General features: G+C 41.2%; 1 protein-coding gene and 1 pseudogene across 2 annotated transcripts in view; one reads left to right on the forward strand and one right to left on the reverse strand.

The window, feature by feature from the left end:
- Nucleotides 1-23,338, reverse strand: part of DTD1 (D-aminoacyl-tRNA deacylase 1) — a 264,370-nt gene that overhangs the window by 136,097 nt on the left and 104,935 nt on the right. The window lies entirely within an intron of this gene.
- LOC111751106 (phosphatidylethanolamine-binding protein 1-like) lies at nucleotides 14,251-18,878 on the forward strand (annotated as a pseudogene).

The following is a 23,338-nucleotide window of genomic DNA, read 5'->3' on the forward strand; positions in this document are numbered from 1 at the left end:
ATGGCAAGAAGCCCTGAATAGCTAATGTTGAAAGAGAACAAAGCAGGACTCATACTTCCTGATTTTAAAACACACCATACAGGGATGACATATACAGAGCGCTGAAGGAGAAAAACTGCCAGCCAAGGATCATATATCCAGCAAAACTCGCTCTGAAATATGAAGGCGAAATTAAGATATTTACAGATAAACACAAGCTTAGAGAATTTGCAAAAACCAAACCAAAGCTACAAGAAATACTAAAGGAAATTGTTTGGTCAGAAAACCAATGATATCAGATACCAGCACAACACAAGGTCACAAAACAGAACATCCTGATATCAACTCAAATAGGGAAATCACAAAAACAAATTAAGATTAAAAAAAAAAAATGCTCATAACAGGGAATCCTTGAAGTCAATACGTAAAAGATCACAATAAGCAAAAAGAGGGACTAAATACAGGTGGCATAGAACTGCCATATGGAGAGTGATACAAGGCGATATAGAACAATACAAGTTAGGTTTTTACTTAGAAAAATAGGGGTAAATAATAAGGTAACCACAAAGAGGTATAACAACTCCATAACTCAAGATAAAAGCCAAGAAAAATGTAACGACTCAACAAACATAAAGTCAAACACTATGAAAATGAGGATCTCACCATTTACTAAGAAAAACGCCTCAGCACAAAAAAGTAAGTGGAAAAACAAAACTGTCAACAACACACATAAAAAGGCATCAAAATGACAACACTAAACACTTATTTATCTATAATTACGCTGAATGTAAATGGACTAAATGCACCAATAAAGAGACAGAGAGTCTCGGACTGGATAAAGAAACACGATCCGTCTATATGCTGCCTACAAGAGACACACCTTAGACTTAGAGACACAAACAAACTAAAACTCAAAGCATGGAAAAAAATATATCAAGCAAACAATAAGCAAAAAAGAAGAGGAGTAGCAATATTAATTTCTGACAAAATAGACTTTAGACTTAAATCCACCACAAAGGGTAAAGAAGGACACTACATAATGATAAAAGGGACAATTGATCAGGAAGACATAACCATATTAAATATTTATGCACCCAATGACAGGGCTGCAAGATACATAAATCAAATTTTAACAGAACTGAAAAGTGAGATAGACACCTCCACATTTATAGTAGGAGACTTCAACACACCACTTTTGGAGAAGGACAGGACATCTAGTAAGAAGCTCAATAGAGACACGGAAGACCTAATTACAACAATCAACAACTTGACCTCATTGACTTATACAGAACTCTCCACCCAACTGCTGCAAAGTATACTTTTTTTTTCTAGCGCACATGGAACATTCTCTAGAATAGACCACACATTAGGTCATAAAACAAACCTTTTCAGAATTTGTAATATCAAAATATTACAAAGCGTCTTCTCAGACCACAAGGCAATAAAAGTAGAAATCAATAACAGAAAAACTAGGGAAAAGAAATCAAATACTTGGAAATTGAGCAATACCCTGCTGAAAAAAGACTGGGTTATAGAAGACATCAAGGAGGGAATAAGGAAATTCATAGAATGCAACAAAAATGAAAATACTTCCTATCAAAACCTCTGGGACACAGCAAAAGCAGTGCTCAGAGGCTAATTTATATCAATAAATGCACACATACAAAAAGAAGAAAGAGCCAAAATCAGAGAACTGTCCCCACAACTTGAACAAATAGAAAGTGAGCAACAAAAAAATCCATCAGGCACCAGAAGAAAACAAATCATAAAAATTAGAGCTGAACTAAATGAATTACATAACAGAAAAACAATTGAAAGAATTAACAAAGCCAAAAGCTGGTTCTTTGAAAAAATTAACAAAATTGATAAATCATTGGCCAGACTGACTAAAGAAATACAGGAAAGGAAATAACCTGAATAAGAAACAAGAAGGGCCACATCACAACAGACCCAACTGAAATTAAAAGAATCGTATCAGATTAATACGAAAAATCGTACTCTAACAAATTTGCAAACCTAGAAGAAATGGATGAATTCCTGGAAAAACACTACCGACCTAAACTAACACAATCAGAAGTAGAACAACTAAATAGACCCATAACAAAAATAGAGATTGAAACGGTAATCAAAAAACTCCCAATAAAAAAAAGCCCTGGCCCGGATGGCTTCACTGCAGAGTTCTACCAAACTTTCAGAGAAGAGTTAACACCACTACTACTAAAGGTACTTTAAAGCATAGAAAATAACGGAATACTACCCAACTCATTCTATGAAGCCACCATCTCCCTGATACCAAAACCAGGTAAAGACATTACAAAGAAAAAAAATTACAGACCTATATCCCTCATGAACATAGATGCAAAAATCCTCAACAAAATTCTAGCCAAGAGAATTCAACAACATATCAAAAAAATAATTCACCACGACCAAGTGGGATTTATACCAGGTATGCAAGGCTGGTTTAATATTAGAAAAACCGTTAATGTAATCCACCACATAAATAAAACAAAAGACAAAAACCACATGATCTTATCAATTGATGCAGAAAAGGCATTTGACAAAGTCCGACACTCATTTCTGATAAAAACTCTCAACAAAATAGGAATTGAAGGAAAATTCCTCAACATAATAAAGGGCATCTATGTTTTTTGTTTTTTTTTTTTATGCAAAGCCAACAGCCAACATCACTCTAAATGGAGAGAACCTGAAAGCATTTCCCTTGAGAACGGGAACCAGATAAGGATGCCCTTTATCACTGCTCTTATTCAACATTGTGCTAGAAGTCCTAGCCAGAGCAATTAGGCTAGACAAAGAAATAAAGGGCATTCGGATTGGCAAAGAGGAAGTAAAATTATCTCTATTTGCAGATGACATGATCTTATACACAGAAAACCCCAAGGAATCCACCAGAAAACTACTGAAACTAAGAGAAGAGTTTGGCAGAGTCTCAGGTTACAAGATAAACATACAAAAATCACTTGGATTCCTCTACATCAAGAAGAACATTGAAGAGGAAATAACCAAATCAATACCATTCACAGTAGCCCCCAAGAAGATAAAATACTTAGGAATAAATCTTACGAAGGATGTAAAAGACCTATGCAAAGAAAACTACAAAGCTCTACGACAAGAAATTAAAAAGGACATACTTAAGTGGAAAAACATACCTTGCTCATGGATAAGACAATAGCAAAAAGCTGGAAGCAACCTAGGTGTCCATCAACGGATGAATGGGTAAATAAATTGTGGTATATTCACACAATGGAATACTATGCATCGATAAAGAACAGTGACAAATCTGTGAAACATTTCATAACATGGAGGAACCCGGAAGGCATTATGCTGAGTGAAATCAGTCAGAGGCAAAAGGACAAATACTGTATAAGACCACTATTGTAAGATCTTGAGAAACAGTATAAACTGAGAAGAATACATACTTTTGTGGTTACGAGGGGGGGAGGGAGGGAGAGGGTTTTTTACTGAGTAATTAGTAGATAAGAACTGCTTTAGGTGAAGGGAAGGACAACACTCAATACATGGAAGGTCAGCTCAACTGGACTGGACCAAAAGCAAAGAAGTTTCCGGGATAAAATGAATGCTTCAAAGGTCAGTGGAGCAAGGGCGGGGGGTTGGGGACCATGGTTTAAGGGGACTTCTAAGTCAATTGGCAAAATAATTCTATTATGAAAACATTCTGCATCCCACTTTGAAATGTGGCGTCTGGGGTCTTAAATGCTAACAAGTGGCCATCTAAGATGCATCAATTGGTCTCAACCCACCTGGAGCAAAGGAGAATGAGGAACACCTAGGTCACAGGACAACTAAGAGCCCAAGAGACAGAAAGGGCCACATGAACCAGAGACCTACATCATCCTGAGACCAGAAGAACTAGTTGGTGCCCGGCCACAATCGATGACTGCCCTGACAGGGAGCACAACAGAGAACCCCTGAGGGAGCAGGAGATCAGTGGGATGCAGACCCCAAATTCTCATAAAAAGACCAGACTTAATGGTCTGACTGAGACTAGAAGAATGCCGGCAGTCATGGTCCCCAAACCTTCTGTTGGCACAGGACAGGAACCATCCCCGAAGACAACTCATCAGACATGAAAGGGACTGCACAGTGGGAAGGTGAGAGATGCTGATGAAGAGTGAGCTAATTATATCAAGTGGTCACTTGAGACTGTGTTGGCATCTCCTGTCTGGAGGGGGGATGGGGGGATGGAGAGAGTTGGAAGCTGGCAAAATGGTCACGAAAGGAGAGACTGGAAGGGCTGACTCATTAGGGGGAGAGCAAGTGGGAGTACGGGGTAAGGTGTATATAAACTTATATGTGACAGTCTGACTTGATTTGTAAACGTTCACTTGAAGCTCAATAAAAGTTAAATTAAAAAAAAGAAACAAAACACCATATAGCCACGGGAATCAATACGGCCTGGTAATGGTATAACAATAGACACATAACTAATGGAACAGAATTGAGAGTCCAGAAATAAACCCACACATCTATGACCAAATGATTTCTGACATGGGTGCTAAGTCCATTCAATGGGGGAAAAAAGAGTCTCTTCAATAAATGGTGTTGGGAAAATTTGATTTCTACATGCAGAAAAGTGCAACAGGATCCATACCTCACAACATACACAGAAACAGATTCAAAATGGATTAAAAACCTAAAAATTAAGAACCTAAAATCATAAAATTCTTAGAAGGAAATGCAGGTGCAATGCTGTCAGGCCTAACTTTTAACAATGGATTGCCTAATATAATAACAAAAGCAAAAAAGCAAAAGACAAAATTGATAAATGAGACCTCATAAAAATTAAAAGCTTTTGTTTATCCAAAGACTTTGCTAAGAGAAGTGCATAGACAAGCTACCAACTGGGAGAATGTCACTGGAAACCATATACACGATAAGAATCTAATAACCAATACACATATATGAAACTTTGACAACAAAAGATAACTCAATCATAAAATGGGCACAGGACTTGAACAGACATTTCACCAAAGAGGATATTCAAATAGCCACCAAACACATGAAAACATGCTCAACAACATTACTGATCAGAGAGATGCAAATCAAAACAATGAGATACCATTTTACTCCCACAATATGCCTAGGAAACCCTAGTGACATAGTAGTTAAGAGCTATGGCTGCTAACTAAAAGGTCAGCAGTTGGAATCCACCAGGTGCTCCTTGGAAACTCCATGGGGCAGTTCTACTCTGCCCTCTAGGGTCGCTATGAGTCAGAATCGACTTGACGGCAACAGGTTTGTTTTTTTGTTTTAGGATGGCTAAGATTAAAAAACAAAAAAAGAAAATAAAAAACATTGGTGAGGATTTGGGAAAACTGAAACCCTTATCCATTGCTGGTGGGAATGCAAAATGGTACAGCTGTTGTGGAAAACAGTGTGGCAGTTCTTTAAAACACTAAAAACAGAACTACAGCATGACCTAGCACTTCCACTCCTATATATATACCCACTCTTAGGTAGATACCCAAAAGACTGGAAAGCAGAGACTCAAACAGATACTTGTACACCAATGTTCACTGCAACACTATTCACAATAACCAAAAGGTGGAAACAACCTAAATGCCCATCAACAGCTGAATGGGATAAACAAAATGTGGTACATACATAGAATGGAACACTACTCAGTAGAATAAATGAAGTCTTGATACATGTCACAGTATGGATAGAGCTTGAAGGCATTATGCTGAGTAAAATAAGTCAATCACAAAGGACAAATACCGTTAAGAACTCACTTATATAAACAGACAAGAAAATGCAAATGTATAGAGACCAAAGTTTATTAGTGGTTACCAGGGGTTGAATTTTCTAATCAAGTGTATGTTACTTTTTTTTTTGTAATACGTCAGCAGAGGTTATCAGAAATGGTCAAATGATGAGCCATTTTTCTCTTTAAATATTTGTTTAAAAAACACAAAATGTTTGTGTTTAAGGAATATTCTTTTTAAAAATAAATTAGATGTGACTATAAGGGGGCAGGGAAACGAAATTAACGGGAACAGAACAACTAGAACAAAAATAATGAGAACGTTCACACATTGTGAAGAATGTAACCAATGTCACTGAACAACTTGCGTAGAAATTGTTGAATGGGAACCTAAACTGCTTTGCTAAACTTCATTGAAAACAACATAAAATATTATTTTAAATAACTAATCAGTAACTTTAAAATAGAGAAATTTGTCAAACACGGCCTTGTCAATACCACCAGTAACAAGACACAGGGGCATCATGTGCCTCCTGATACGATGCACCGAGAAGTCCACAGCATTACTTCTGGGGTGTTCCTGCCAAAATGTATAAGCTGAATCACGAGGGAACAGCAGGTTAAATCCAACTGAGGGACGTTCTACAAAATAACTAGCTAGTCTTCTTCAGAAGCATCAAGGTCAAGAAAGACAAAGAATAACAGAGGGACTGTCCCATACTGGAGATTTAGGAGACACAACAACCTAAATGCAATGTGGGATTCTGGATTGGTTCCTAGATCAGAAAAAGGGCATTAGAGGGAAAACAGGCACTTGAATAAGGTCTGTACAGCACTGTAGCATTTTATCAATGTTGACTTGTTGGTTTTGCTCACCTAACTACAGATATGTGAGATGTTAACATTTAGGGAAGCTGGGAATAGAAGTTTTGTTCTATTTTTCCAACTTCATAGTAAGTCTGAAATTATTTGAAATAAATAGCACAAAAGGTGTGTGTGTATGTACTGTGTATATACATACATAAATATATAAATGATAACTCAAGACTGTGGGGCCAACAAGTCCAACAGTAGTTTCCAAATGTTCACTTCCTCAAAGTCTTTAAAGCAAAACATTGTGGAGCCACCCTTCTAAAAATTCTCTCCTTGCAGGGCTTCTACACCATGATAACCTTCCTGGTTTCCCTTCTACCGCTAGGTCCCTTTCTCACCTGGGCTCCTTCCTCCTTGTGCTCAGACCTTTTCAAGGACCACCGCTGAAGGGATGACTCCGAAATCCTCCCTACTCCCAGCATGTAGATGGCACTGTCATCTGCATTCCTCACTGACTCTGTACTAACCCATAAGGTAAGTAGGATGAGCTTGTAGGATTCCTCTCCATCTGACAGACTTGAGTAAGCCCCAGGATCAGACCTTCACTTCCTGCAGGGCAGGTACACATGGCTAGTCTGACATGGTGCAAAAACCCCAAAGCTGAATCTCATCACATTCCTGTCAACCTGCTCCTCCTTCCATCTTAAGCCCTTGGTGTCATCTTAGATTCCTTCTTCCACTTCCATTGCCCTCTCTATTCCTACTCCTTGACCTGTCCTTGGGCCTCTCTTCCCTTCTCTAGCCTCTTGCATGGACCTAGGAGGAAGGCACATCAAACACAGGTCAGAAGTCCTAGCGGATTTGAGGCCAGCTCTGCCACTGCGTACCTGTGACTTTGGAATAATCTCTTGCAGACTTGGGTTTTTCCATGTGTGAAGCAGGTTATTAAATAAGAACCACCTATGGCAGACCCACTTGGCCCGATATCCCTTCTTCCTTGCTGCAGCTTCTATTCCACAAGGGGAAAATGCCAGAAATTGCTTTTCCACCCCCCTGGTGACTCCTTGGAACAGTGACCAGCTCTGCCAAGAGGACCTGAGAGTAAGAACACTGGGACACTTCTTGAAATGACTCTCCTTCTTCATAAAGAAAAATGAGGAAAAATGCTAACCCTCTGGGGATAGGCACTTTGAAGGCACTACTATAGCAGCCATCTTCCAACCACAAGGGGGCACGAGAACGACAGAGAAGCTGACAAAACCCTGGCACTACTAAGCTGCCAAATCAACCAACCCTGGAGTCTCCTTCTTTGAGACCAAGAATTCCATTTTGGTTGCTACTTGCAACTAAGGCAGGGCTCAGAAGAGGACAAGAAGAGAGGGAGAATTGTAAAGCAGCACTGTCAACCAGAGGGGTGGACGGAGATGTCCATCTCCTCATTTCCAGGCTTTTCCACGCTAAGCAGCCTTCAGAGAGCTAAGAAATTCATTTTGTAAAGCACAGCTCACTACATTATCCCTCCTCTGCTCAATAAGTCAGTGGTTTCCCACTGCCCACAGGGGATACTCAGTATACACGTGGGTTATGCAGCTAGAAAGGCGAAGGAAGGATCTTGGATGTAAATCTAGGTAAGTTAAAAATCACTGAATATTTATAGATGAAATGATGATGATGCTGACATTCACTTCAAAATATTACTGGGAATCAGAGGGTTGGTAACACAAGAGATGCCATGACTAAATAATTATTGGAGCCAGATGATGGGTGTATGGGGGTTCAGTATATATTCTTCTACTTGTGTATGCATTTAAAATTTTCCATATTAAAAACTTTAGGCCTTTCAAGGTTAATAATAGAGAACTGAACTATGTAATTATTGTTAAAAATGTATGCATCAGCACATCCTAGAAAAGGCTACCGGAATAGTAAAATTCTATATGGGATTTGTTAAAAGTTTTACTGATTTGATTATAAATTTAATAAGTAATAAAGGTGTGTATACCACTTCTTAGAATTTCTCTTTAATCAAAGAAAAACATTATCTGCATAAAGATGCTTGCTTTGGCACAATAATTGGGAAAAAATAATCTAGATGTCTAACAATAAAGGAAAGGTTAAGTAAGTTGTGGCACATTGATTTGGTATTATATAAACATAAAAATGATAAATATAAAAATTATTCCATCTTCACTGAAAATATTTAAGAAAAGTTTTAAGTGACAAAATGCATGATGATTACATCAATAGAAGCATACATGAATATTCAGAAAAGGTTATAAAGAAAAATGAATTAAAATATATGCATTAAGATAAGTAAATTGTTTTCCTTTTTAAATTGTACTAGAGGTTTTATAATGTTGTTTTAATCATTTTTAAGAGATACGCCAGAATTTTGAGTGTACACTTTTTCTAGTTTCTCAGATTTTTTAAATGAAAAGCAATTTAGAAAAAAAGTATGGTTCAGGAGGCGGGGCCAAGACAGCAGAGTTGTCAGACACTTCTGGTGGTCCCTCTTAGACAAAGACCTGAAAAAACAAGTGAATCAATTATATATGACAATCTAGGAGCCCTGAACATCAAAGGCAAAGTTAAGGAATTGGACTGAGCAGCAGGGCGAGGGAGAGATGGTTCAGAAGCAGTAAGGAGTTGCCAGACCTGACCCGGCGGAAACTGGCACCCTGCAATGCTGCGAGGCAAGCAGTGGCATCTGGGACGCCTTTTCCACATCGGGAAAGACAGAAGAGCAGAGAGTTTCGGTGAAAAGCGGTGTTCTCGGCAAAAGGTAAGTACTTGTGTCTAACCTACCACGTGGACCAAAAAATACCACTTTGGAAAAAACTGTCCCATCTAACTGACCCCTCCCCACTTTGTACCAGGTTCTGAGCTGGCTTCACTGATAGCTGCTTTCCCTGGGCTGGAAGTAGGACCTGTTGCACACCCTGAGCCATCTTCCCGGCTTTAGAGAAGGAATAAATTAACAAACAGGGGGAAAAGATAATCTGTCAGCTCCCCTAACCTGGGAACTTAGGGCAGAAACAGCTCCTTTGCCTAGGCACAGGCATAAGCAGTCCATGGATATTGAATGCCTTTCACCCCTGCATAGGCCTATGTGAGCCCATTTCAACAGCATGGGCTCTCAGTAGTACCGTACAACAGGGTATATACCTGAAGCCTAACTTCAATTGTTTCAGCTACAAGGTGGAGAGGCAGGTTCCTGATGTTTGATGCCACTCTGCCTATTAAGCGGGGTCCTCACCTACCCACGTCAGGGGCCTGAGGACTGGTGGCTTCACTCATACAACTTATCCACCCTCGACAGGGGTGCAACAGTATGTGGTGCCTCCCAGTCCATACAGCCAACTGCACTGGGTGCCCAAAGGCCACCTACCTATGCACTCTAGGGAAAAGGGACACACTTTCCTCACAGACAGGGGCGGTTGTCAGTACCCTGCCATGTGCAGCACATGACCCCCTACTGCACCCAGATACCTGTGCCTACACCAAGCACCCCTGCTCATCTAAGACCGCAGGTGAGAGCCTGCGCCACACACTTGGTAACCGACTACCTGGGACAACTGGGCCGAATCCATACAAGAAAAATAAACGGACTCCTGGGCTCATATACCTAGTAACAGCTCTAACCACCTGGTCACAGGACGTTAAAGCTTCAAAGGTGCCAATAATCAAACTAGCTCACTCAAGCAGCCTATTTGGGCATATCCAAACGAGAAGCTAGGACACAGTAAGAAAATAAAATAAATAAATACAATAACTTATTGATAACTCGGAGACAACAGTCAATACCAAACCACATAAAGAGGCAGACCATGATGGCTTCAGCGAGCTCCCAAACAAAGATTCAAGAAATCTTCCAGATGAAGATAACTTCCTGGAACTACCAGAGGCAGAACACAAAAGATTAATATATAGAACTCTTCAAGAGATCAGGAATGAGATCAGGCAAAACGCAGAACAAGCCAGAACACACAGACATAGCGTTAGAGGAACTTAAGAAGATTAGAAAAGAGCATAATGACAAACTAAATAGGCTGCAAGAATCCACAGAGAGATAACAAACAGAAATTCAGAATATTAACAACAAAATTTCAGAATTAGCTCAGCAGAAAGTCATAGGAGCAGAATTGAGGCAATGGAAGTCAGAATTAGTGAGACTGAAGATAAAGCACTTGACACCAACATATTTGAGGAAAAATCTGATAAAAGAATTTAAAAAGGTGAAGAAACCGTAAGAATCATGTGGGATTCTATCAAGATAAATAACCTAAGAGTGATTCGAGTACCAGAACAGGGAGGTATAACAGAAAATACAGAGAGAACTGTTGAAGATTTGATGGCAAAAAACTTCCCTGATATCGAGAAGATATCTATCCAAGATGCTCATCGAACTCCACACAAGGAAGACCCCAAAAGAAAGTCACCAGGATATATTATAATCAAGCTTGCCAAAACCAAAGATAAACAGAAAATTTTAAGAGCAGCTAGGGATAAACAAAAAGTCACCTACAAAGTAGAGTCAATAAGACTAACCTCTGACTACTCTGCAGAAACCATGCAGGCAAGAAGGCTATGGGAGGACATATATAAAGCCTTGAAGGGAAAAAATGGCCAGCCAAGAATTGTATACCCAGCAAAACTGTCTCTCAAATATGAAGGCAAAATTGGGACATTTCCAGATAAACAGAAATTTAAGGAATATGCAAAAAACAAACCAAAATTACAAGGAATGCTAAAGGGAGTTCTCTGTTTAGAAAATCAGTAACATCAGGTAACAACTCAAGACTAGAACGCAGGACACAGCAACCAGGCATCAAACCAGATAGGGAAATCACAAAAATGAATCAAAGCTAAAACGCTCAAAACAGGGAAACAGAAACGTCATTATGTAAAAGATGACAACATTAAATCAAAAAAGAAGCACTAAAAAATATAGTCATAGGTCTTCCATATAGAGGGGAAGTCAAGGCAATATAAAGAAATAAAAGATTGGTTTACGCTTAGAAAAAGAAGGGTAAATATTAAGGTAACCACAAAGGAAACTAACAATCCTTCAAATCAAAATAAAAAAGAAGAAAAACATAAAGACTCACCAAATACAAAAGCAACAACAATGAAAAAAAGGAAAAGATAATATTTTGCTACTCGGCACAGAAAATTAAGTGGAAAAAGAAACTGTCAAAAACACACAAAAAAAAAGACATCCAAATGACAACACTAAACTCATACCTATCAATAATTATCATGAATGTAAATGGACTAAATGCACCGATAGAGAGACAGATAGTGGCAAAATGGATTAAAAAAACCACTATCCGTCTATATGCTGCCTACAAGAGACAAACCTTAAAGACACAAACTAAAACTCAAAGGACAGAAAAAATATATATCAAGCAAACAACAATCAGAAAAGAGCAGTATTGGCAATATTAATTTCTGACAAAACAGACTTTAAAGACAAATCCATCACAAAGGATAAGGAAGGACACTATATAATGACTAAAGGGTCAATACACCAGGAGGATATAACCATAATAAATATTTACCCACCCAACAACAGGGCTCCAAAATATATAAAATAAACTCTAACAGCACTGAAAAGAGAGATGGATAGCTCCACAAAAATAGTAGGAGACTTCAACATACCACTTTTGGTGAAGGACAGGACATCCAGAAAGAAGCTCAATAAAGACACAGAAGATCTAAATGCCACAATCAACCAACTTGACTGCAAAGACATATATAGAACATTCCACCCAACAGCAGACAAGTATACTTTCTTTTCCAACGCACACGGAACATTCTCCAGAATAGACCACGTATTCGGTCATAAAGCAGGCCTAAGAGAATCCAAAACACTGAAATATTACAAAGCATCTTTTCTGACCATAAAGCCACAAAAGTAGAAATCAATAACCGAGAAAGCAAGGGAAAAAAATCAACTATATGGAAACTGAACAAAACCTTGGTCAAAAACTACCAGGTTACAGAAGAAATTAAGCACAAAATACATAAATTCATAGAATCGAATGAGAATGAAAACACTTCCAGAACCTTTGGGACACAGCAAAAGCAGTGCTCAGAAGTCAATTTATATCAATAAATGCACACATCCCAAAAGAAGAAAGGCCCCAAATCAAATAATTATCCCTACAACTCGAACAAATACAAAGAGAGCAGCAAAAGAAGCCCTCTGGCACCAGAAGAAAGCAAATTAAGAAAGTATGGTTCACCTACGAGCACAATAACTCTTTTCTAGACACTACTGGAACACATTACTCACTTGTCATGAATGTCCTCACTAATCTGTGCCATGTCTGTTACCCCACAGGACCCCAGATCTAGTGTGGGCACACCTGCTTTGGCTGCAGGTTGGCATGACCTGGAGAGATGGGGAGAAGACAAGCAAGTTATCAGGGAAACACAGAACCTCTGCAGATACCTTCTTCCTGAGACCCTCCAGGTTGTAACCCCACTCTTCTCCATCTGTACATACAAGACTGTCCTCGACAGGGGACCCATCCGGCTCAAGACATGCAGCTCCAAGTGGAGGTCAAGACACACACAGGCAGCAAGCAGACAGGCAGATTCTGGGTCCCACACTCCTCTCCCTCCTGGAGAACTCTTCTACAAAGACTCATGAGTAGAGATGTGCACTTTACATGGAAGGCAATGGAAGTGAGCAGAAATACTGAAAGAGCCACCATAAAAGTGCTGTCAAAATAGAAGTCTACAAAGTGTAACATTTAAAGCACAGATTTTACCAAGGAGCTTCCTCTTTGGTCAGCGAGTCATTTCTCATGGATGTATCTAAGACTCTCCGGCAATGGGCCAGCTCTATGAGGCTGGCTGGACCTTAACGCCACAGCTCCTTACCCCAGAAAGACCTCCTCCCTTTCCCCTGCCTCCAGCTCAAGCTGCTTCTTAGCTTCTAAACCATTTTTATTTTATAAAAGGTTAGAACAATACTAGTGTTAATTTATTTAATAGAGAGTGCTAAAGACCAGGCTATACAAACACTCTTTGCTCTGAGTACTCACCACTGCTCTATTAGGCTGGTTCTAAGAGCTCCGCTGATAAGATGGAAGAAAACGAGGCTCACAGAGGTTAAGCGACTAACCACAACACTAAATTTCTTTGCACTAATCATTTTCCCTTTTGTAAAACACACTACTCATTATCTTCCTTCCCTGCTGGGGACAGTACCCTGCATCCCCAGGGAGAAGCAAGCACGGGAGTACTGAACACTTAGCAGGTGGGAATTTCCAGTTAAGCTTCTACGCCTTCTTCCTCACATACACTGTGGCCCTGTGAGGGCCAGGGCCTTCTCCTTCTTGTTCCCCACAGCGTGCCTGTGGTCAGAATGGTCTGACAAGGAGATGATACTCAGCAAATACCTGCTGAGTGGATGAATAAAACTCATTCCAGAAATGTCTATCGCAGCACTGCCCATTAGAACCTACCATGATGATGGAGATGTCCAATACAGTAAGCAGCCACTAGACACATGTGGCTGTTCGGTACTTGAAATGCAGCCAGTACAATGAAGGAACTAAAATTTTAATTAAAAAAAATTAAAATTTACATGGCTACAAGTGGTAGGTGCCTCCCATGGTGGACAGTGCAGGCCTGACTATGCTAATTTCTAAGATTACCCTGCCCCTTTGCAGATGACACCTCAGGCCTCTGCTCCAGGCACTATGCCTGCACAGGCCCACATCTACAGTAACGCCATGCTAGCACTGCACACACGTAAGTGTTAATATGGCTACTTTGAAGGTGTTTAGTTAAGGAACAGGGGACTAAGGGAGTATCAAATAAGCATCATTCATTCTGAAAACACAACTTCTGGATTACAACAAAAGCTGGAGGAAACAACAGCGTCATTCATGAATCATTTTCTCTTCATTGACATAAATGAGTCATTAGAACAAATGCCACTCTCCCCCACACACTTACCAACTACCAAAAGAAAAAGTAACTAAAGGTCAATAAGAAAAGCAAAGAATAATTCTGTTCCCAAAGTTACCAGTTATCAAAAAATCTGAGTCATGGTTACCTAGGTCAAATTAAAAGCAGAAAGGATTATTCGGCATCCATGTTATCTTCCTAGGAAATGTTCAAATGCACAACTAGCATGTACCAACTTAAAATAATTCAGAATTTGAAATGTTTTAAGAAGAAAGAGTGCTGATCAATTCGTGGACAGCTGTGCAGGAGGGTTGTCGGGGTGATTTTACGGAAGTAAACATGACTCTAGGCCTATGGCACAGACTGCTAAGAGCCAAGGTTTGGAGCCAATGCTGTCTCTTCCAAACATTCAGTGGAGCTCCTCCTGATGCTAACCTGGCTGGCCCTGCCTCAAACACTTCCCTTTGAGCCACTGACCTACACGGACAACCAGATCAAGGTTCAGCAGAGCATCTGTCCTCTCTCCTAAACAATCCTACCCCCAAATCAAGGCCTGCCCTAGTCCTGGTAAAACCAGTTAGTCTCGTGATAGAGGCAGGATAGGGTGTCCTCTTCTTCCACTGAACCAAACCAGCTGCCTTTGAGTCAACAGGACTCACGGAAACCCCACGTGTATCAGAGCAGAACTGTGCTTCACAGGGTTTTCAACAGCTGATTTTTTGGAAGTAGACCACCAAACCTGAGGCACCTCTGGGAAGACTCAAACCACCAAGCTTTCAATTACCAGTTGAGCTTGTTAACCATTTGCACCACCCAGGGACTCCCTTCTTCTACTCACTTGGCCCAAACGCTGCAAAGGAAATGTATTCCTGCTAGCAAATGGCCAAAAGAAGCACAGATGCAGAGCTTATACCAAACCCCAGTGCCGTTGAGTCGATTTCAACTCATAGCGACCCTATAGGCCAGAGTAGAACTGCCCCATAGAGTTTCCGAGGAGCGCCTGGTGGATTCGAACTGCCAACTCTTTGGTTAGCAGCCGTAGCACTTAATCACTATGCCACCAGGGTTTCCGCAGAGCTTATAGATGGTATAAATGATCCACATGCCAGTAACTTTACAAAGTTAGAAAGAAACCATTTCAACACCTCCATCAGTTTCGAACAGAGCATCACGATGATCTCCTTTTCTTAGGAGTCATGTTAATATTCAATTACACATGAAAGAGAGAAACCTCCTCCACTAAAGTCCTTGCAATGGCCAACTGTATACACTAATGAAAGAACAAACTAGAAAAGGGTATGCCTTACACGTCTCTGGTATACAATGAGTACTAAATAAGAGTATGCTCTTCTATGCATTTCACTCTGTGCCTTAAATTACAAACACAGTATTAATTTCTGACACAGGCACACCCTCTTCTGCCTCTGCTCTTGGCCCTGACACCAAAAGACAAGTGGCAACCTAAAGGCTGGCTTCCAACTGCACCTGGTGTGAGACGCTGCCAGTAGTGGGGGCAACCCACCCGGGTGCAGGCAACAAGGTGCTGCACTGTCCAGCCCTGCGTTGTCCAGGTAGCCCCAACCAGATGTGGTTCTTTGAATTTAAACTTAATAAGCTTAAATTTTAAGTTGCATGGTTGCACTAGCCACATTTAAAGTGCTTGTTCGTCACATGTGGTTAGTGACTAATGTACTAAAAAAAACCCCATACTGGACAGTGCAAATTAGAACACTTCCATCATCACAGAAAACTCTATTGTACAATGCTGCTCCAGGTAGTTTAAAAATAATAATAAAATGTACTAAAAGTCATTTTGGCTTTTATTGTCACCATGCAATGGCAATGCTAAACAAAATCAGTAATAACGTACTCCTCCCAGCCCCCATCATCTCCCATCCCTCATCACGCCACTGTTCCCAAGTGATGGTCTGAAGGCCCAGATAAACCTGCCTAGTGATGGGCAAACTAAAATCTCAGCTGCATCACTACACAACAGAATGCTGAAAATGAAAAAACATTAATGAGTATTTCACTCCCCTTTTCCATCTCTAAAAGGTACCTGGAAGAAAGTCTACAGCTTAGTCTATAAAAATCAGGAGAGAAAACCTATGCAAGAACTTATAATTATTAAACTGTGTATAACCCCTACAAACTGTACATAATATACCATAAAAAAATTAAAAAAAGAAACCAACAGGGTGAGCAGCTCCAAGTCAGTACTGCCAGGCTGGCCTTGGCTTCACTTGGTGCTGCGCTCCCGCTGTCCACCCTCTTGGCCTGCAGTACTCATGGACCTCAACAAATGGGCCCTGAACCTGTGGGAAGCAGACGAATGCCACAGCAACCTGTACAGGTCAAATACACTGGAGCGAAGGTCAGTGAGCGGAACACAGTGCTGCCACCACCCATGTGAAGAACCGCCCCACCAGTATTACATGGGATGGCCTATACCTTTGTCCTGACAGACCTGGGGATGGTCCCAGCAGGAAGGGCTGCAAATACAGGGAATGGCACCATTTTCTTTCTTTCTTTTTTTTATTGTGCTTTAAGTGAAAGTTTACAGTTCAAATTAGTTTCTCATACAAAAATTTATACACACATTGTTATATAAATTACAATTATTTAGTTGCTATCCCTATAATGTGACAGCGCACTCCTTCTTTCCACCCCGGATTTCCCGTGTCCATTCAACCAGCTTCTGTCCCTTCCTGCCTCCTCATCTCACCTCCAGATAGGGGCTCTCCATTTAGTCTCATGTATTCACTTGAGTTAAGAAGCACACTCTTCATAAGTATTGTTTTATGTCCTATAGTCCAGTCAAATCTTTGTCTGAAGAGTTGGCTTCAGGAATGGTTTCAGTTCTGGACTAACAGAGAGTCAGGGGGCCATGTATTCCGGGGTCCTTCCAGTCTCAGTCAGACCATTAAGTCTGGTATTTTTACTAGAATTTGAGTTCTGCACCCCGCTTTTCTCCTGCTCTGTCAGGGTCTCTCTGTTGTGTTCCCTGTCAGGGCAGTCATTGGTGGTAGCCAGGTACCATCTAATTCTTCCGGTCTCAGGCTGATGGAGTCTCTGGTTTACGCGGACCTTTCCATCTCTTGGGCTCACATTTTCCTTGTGTCTTTGGTATTCGTCATTCTCCTTTGCTCCAGGTGGATGAAGACCAATGGATGCCTTTTAGATGGGTGCTCACTAGCTTTTAAGACTCCAGATGCCACTCACCAAAGCGGGATGCAGAACATTTTCTTAATAAACTTTGTTATGCCAACTGACCTAGATGTCCCCTATAACCATGGTCCCCAGACCCCTGTCCCTGCTACTCTCTCCCTTGAAGTGTTTTGTTGTATTCAGGAAACTTCTTGGCTTTTGGTTTAGTCTAGTTGTGCTGACTTCCCCTGTATTGTATGTTGTCCTTCCTTTCACCTAAGATAATGCTTGTCCACTCTGTAGTTAGTGAATACCCCACTCTCTCCCTCCTCACCCTCATAAACATCAAAGAATGTTTTCTTCTATGTTTAAACCTTTTCTTGAGTTCTTACAGTACTGGTCTCATATAGTATTTGTCCTTTTGTGACTGACTAATTTCACTCAGCATAATGCCTTCCAGATTCATCCATGTTATGAGATGTTTTGCAGATTCATCACTGTTCTTTATCGTTGCATAATATTCCATTGTGTGAATACACCACAATTTGTTTATCCATTCGTCTGTTGATGGGCACCTTGGTTGCTTCCACCTTTTTGCTATTGTGAACAGTGCTGCAATGAACATGGGTGTGCATATTATCTGTTCCTGTGATGGCTCTTATTTCTCTAGGACATATTCTAAGCAGTGGACTTCTGGATCATATAGTACTTCTATGTCTAGCTTTTTAAGGAAGTACCAAATCGACTTCCAAAATGGTTGTACCATTTTACATTCCCACCAGCAGTTTATAAGTGTACCAGTCTCTCCAAAACCTTGCCAACATTTATTATTATGTGTTTTTTTTTTGGATTATTGCTAGCCTTGCTGGGGGAACAGCACTGTTTTCTGGTGGTCAGCATGAAAGGCAAGGACATCAGCGGTGGTACGGTCCCCTCTGATGAGGTGGGCTCTGAGCCTCCCAAGAGCATAGTCCTCCACTGCTGCACCTGGATGGTTTACAAGCAGGACAGGCCACTGAAGTGTGACGAGCCCATTCTGAAAAACCAATCTGGAGACCACTGTGGCAAATTCATAGTGGCATTTTTCCATAAAAAGTACGAGCTCAAGCCCCTGACTGCCGGCACATTTTACCAGGCTGAATGGGATGACTGTGTGCCCCAAACTCTGCGAGCAGCTGTCAGGGAAGTAGGGAGAAGCTGGGAAACACAAACCGTCCAGAGGCCCTGGCAGTGCTGTAGAATTCAGTGATACATGTGGATTCCTCCTCTTTCACACTCCCACTCTCACAGGTGAGACCTTCAGACAGCAGTTTAGGTGACTTTTCCTGCAGTCCATCCTAATTCTAGAAGGCCACACACCCCAGCTTATGGTTTTGATTGAATCTGAACTCAATTTTGAGAAACAGTTTGGTACCATGATGGGTCACCAAATTGTTAGTATTAAAAAACAACAACAAAAAAAAAAAACATTGCTGTCCAATTGATTTTTGACTCATAGCGACTCTATAGGACAGAGTAGAACTGCCCCATGGGGTTTCCAAGGAATACCTGGTGGATTTGAATTTCTGACCTTTTGGTTAACAGCTGAACGCTTAACAACCACGCCACCAGAGTTCCACTATAAAAATAGCAACCCAGAATTTAAAGAGGAAAAAATTGCATGTAGAAAGGCCAAGTCTACAGTAACAGAGTAAAGCATTAATGACTCTTTAAGGAAAGGTCATGTGTTGAGGCCTGGCCATCTAGACAAGCAGCAGTGCTAGGTGAGAGGTTATCAAGAAGCCTTAAACAGTGCCTGTTAAACTGATCACTCTTCACTGGTATAAGAGAAGCTAATCTGAAGTTGCTGAACTTTGCATTAATTTCACTGTTAGCTTAGAGTTGAATAAAACTAAAAATGAAAACCAAGTAGAAAAAAAAAAATGAGGAGAGGGCAAATAACACGAGCAAATGATTTTCCACCTATTAGGTGTACCTGTGCATAGAGAAGAGAGAATTGGCCAATCTGGCCCCAGGGCTCTAATGCCATGGTTGTGTCCAGTTCCCAAGTACAGGCCTAAAATAGAACCCAACTGTGTTCCTCTGGACATGACTGGAGGAAATGGACAGAGGAGAGCTATTCAGTTCTCTGTGACAGTCCATGCATTAAACATCAACATGCCTACAGTCTTTTTCCTAACAGAAATATTAAAAATGCACACAGTGTTTCTAATTTCAGTTCCCATAATGGCCTACAACGCTTTCACACGGTTCTGAATTTTTGAGCTCCCATTCGGTCAACCTCTCCTGACTGCTGCTAGCTCCACCTGCACAAGGTATGTTCCTCACCTGGCCCAAGTGACAGCAAGTGACAGGGCCAACTTCCTTGACACTGAGCACAATGCTCTGCAGGCGTTTCCTCCCAGGAACACATGTGGCCCAATTAAACACCTTCCTAAAGAAGGAATCTTTGCTCAGATAATTTCTGCAAACACATCACAGTAATAGACCAAACACTAGAAAATAAAATGATAGCAGGCAACAAAATTAGCACTCAGTGATCCAGTTTAGTAAGGCAGATTGTTCCAGAGAGGTAACCTTCCAGAGACCCAAGGCTTATTTAACCATCTGAGCCATGCAAACAACTTTTCTCTCAACCGCTAACCTAAAGGTGGCAGTTCAAACCCACCCAGTGGCACGGTGGAAGAAAGTCCTGGCAAATTGTTTCTGTGAAGATTAGCAAAAAATAAAATAACCAAATCTGTTGCCACCGAGTCTATTCTGACTCATAGTAACCCTACAGGACAGAGTAGACATGCCCCATAGAGTTTCCAAGGAGCAGCTGGTGGATTTGAACTGCCAACCTTTTGTTTAGCAGCCAAACGCTTAAGCAATGTGCCACCAGGGCTCCCCACAAAGATTACAGTGAAGAAAACCCTACACAGCAGCTCTACTTCGTAACACATGGGGTCGCCACGAGTTGGAATCGACTCAGCAGCAATAGTTTTTAAAGAACATGATCTATTTCCCTGCTATTACTCGAGAATCCCCCCGAAGGGCCCTGTTCCCTCCCCCTTAGGGCCTCAGCACATACTGCTCCTTCTCCCCGGAATGCTGTTCCTGGCCCCCTTCAGCTCCGTAACGCCCTCATTCTTCAGCTCAACCTCACTGCCTCAGGGAAGCTTTCCCGGCACCCCAGTTCCACATTCTCATGACATCTTGTACCTATCCTTCATGGCCCTTATCACGGTTTATAACTGCATATTTATTGTACGATTATTTGAAGAACATCTGCCCCATCCCCGCGAGACTGAAGGACTGTGTCAGTTTTGCTCATCATTATAACTTCAGCTTCAAATGTAAGCGGTCAGGTACACGAGTTTCATTTACTCATAGGGATATTCTATTTCTCTCCCTTTGAAACCGGTCCCTGGCATTAGATCACTCTTTTAGTAAATAGCCCTTTGCCTAAAGATACAAACATCTAACTGAACAACCTCCAAAGCCGAACAAAATGACACGATGGCACCTTGCTTAAAGATTAAGGAGACAGATGTCCAAACAGCCTCTGCAAACACATTTTCTCAAATGTTGGAAATCTATCATCTTCATTATTGTCAAAACACCATGAACCCCATCATTTAAACGCTGTATTTTATGTATTACAAGCTTAAAGAAATCAGCCACATTAAATAAGATCTCCGATATAATCTCCTTATAAGCTTCCAGCTAAACCTCAGCCTCAAACATTTTGGTGGCAACTCTCACCTACCAAAAAGCATCTGTGTGCAATGGATCACTTTCGTGTGGCCTTTCTCGCCATGGTTTTCTAACTCCTACCCAAGTGACTGGGTGGGTCTATGCAGATAGGGTAATTGTGGGTCACCAAAGGGACTGGCCAGTTTTCCCATCCCACTGGGCTTGAGAGGAGCCATCCCAGAGGTGGGAGAGAGAGGATTCTACTACCACCAAGGAAGAACAACCAGGAGCGGACAACATGTCCTTTGGGCCCAGGATTCCTGAGCTAAGAACTTGCTGGAACCAGGAGACAGAGAGAGAAAGAGCTATAACACTGAAGACAGTGAGAAGCAGTAGCAGAGACCCAGAGGCATAGAATCGATGGCAGGAGATACTGGCAGGAAAGGGCGTACAGTGGGGTGCCTCTGGGCACTTACTGGCAAGGGCTAAGAGCTTTGTAACACTTGACTGAGCAGTGCAGAGGCTGAGGGCCAGAGAGGCATGCCTGCGAGCACATCTGTGAAGACAATAACCCAATGGAAGAACTGTATCCTGAGTGTTCCTGAACCTGAATTGTAACCTGTTACTTCCCTAATAAACCCCATAATCGTGAGTATTGTCTGTGAGTTCTGTGGCCACCGTAATGAATTATCGAACCCAGAAGAGAAGTAGAAAGTACCATGGGAGGGATGGTTAGTGTCAGAATTGGTAAAGATGGTGGAAAAAGGAGGCATGTCTGAACTTCGCCTCATAGGAATTAGCCTTGGGCTATTACCTTGATTCACCTCCACCCTGGTGATGTTAGAGGAGGTCAGACATTGCCCCCTCACTGTTTTTATAGCCTTTATGAGTTGTATGTGGCCCAGTTGATTATGTCTGTTATCAACTGTAGTTTACGTGTTCTTCCTCCTGTCAATTAGACAGGTCAGTGTTACATACGGCTCATACTAGAGAGGGTAACTGTTTTAAACTGCATTTTTAATATCTGTTCTTCAAAGGGAGTACCTTAAGTTCCAAGACTCCTTAGAAAAATAAAGACAAAAGTGGTAAATTAAAATCACTACCACAGTTTGGTATATATACTTAGACCTCCCAGCCTATAATAAGATGGGAGACAGCAAAGTTAGGGCAAGTAATTTTCATGTGCTTTAAAACAGAGCCTCATTCCATACTGCGAACAAACAGGCTCCTAATGCTTTCGATAATGGTGACTGCCCAACAGCACTCCCCACAAATACAGTTCCCATAGCAACTGTGGTCAGGCCAACATGTCTTTTCAGATACAATCACAAAAAATGTAAATCAAGAAACATGCTTTCACAACTCAAAAGTTCAGTCTAAAGAAACCCGGAAACTAGTTGCTGGCTCACTCAGGGACCTGCTTGAAGATGGGCTCATTACCAGTTTAACTCTGACCTTGAATTCGACATTTCTTTAGTATTAAAAGAGTACTCACTGACTTAATGCCTGGGATCTCACTAGCTTTTCCTTCCATTCCTCATAAGCGTCTTATGATGACAAGACCAACCACAGATAAAAGAGCACTGCCAGAAAGCCAAGGTACAGGACACTGAGAACAAGACCTGTATCTGCTAGAGTTTATAGTTTCCCAGCCCAAAATATACTGAAAATAGATAAACAAAGTCAATTCTGTCTCAATTAACCAGGGTAAACAGAGAAGAGAGAAGAAAGCAGAGCTGGTGATGCAGTTGGTGGAATGGGCGGTGACAAGCGAATGGACAGGACAGACATGGACAGCGGAAGAAAATAAACATGGGATTAAAAACGGTAGATTACTGCCTTCCTGACAGAGCCCTGGTGGCATGGTGGTTAAGAGCTACAGCTGCTAACTGAAAGGTCAACAGTTCGAATCCACCAACTGGTCCTTGAGAACCTTACAGGATAGTCCTACTCTATTCTATAGGATCGCTGTGAGTTGGAATCGACTTGACAACTTTTTTTTTCTTTTGAGAAAAAGCAGTCCACCTGGGCAACTTCCTCTCAACATCAGGC

This window comes from Loxodonta africana, chromosome 24, assembly GCF_030014295.1.
Source record: "Loxodonta africana isolate mLoxAfr1 chromosome 24, mLoxAfr1.hap2, whole genome shotgun sequence".
Lineage (NCBI taxonomy): Eukaryota > Metazoa > Chordata > Mammalia > Proboscidea > Elephantidae > Loxodonta > Loxodonta africana.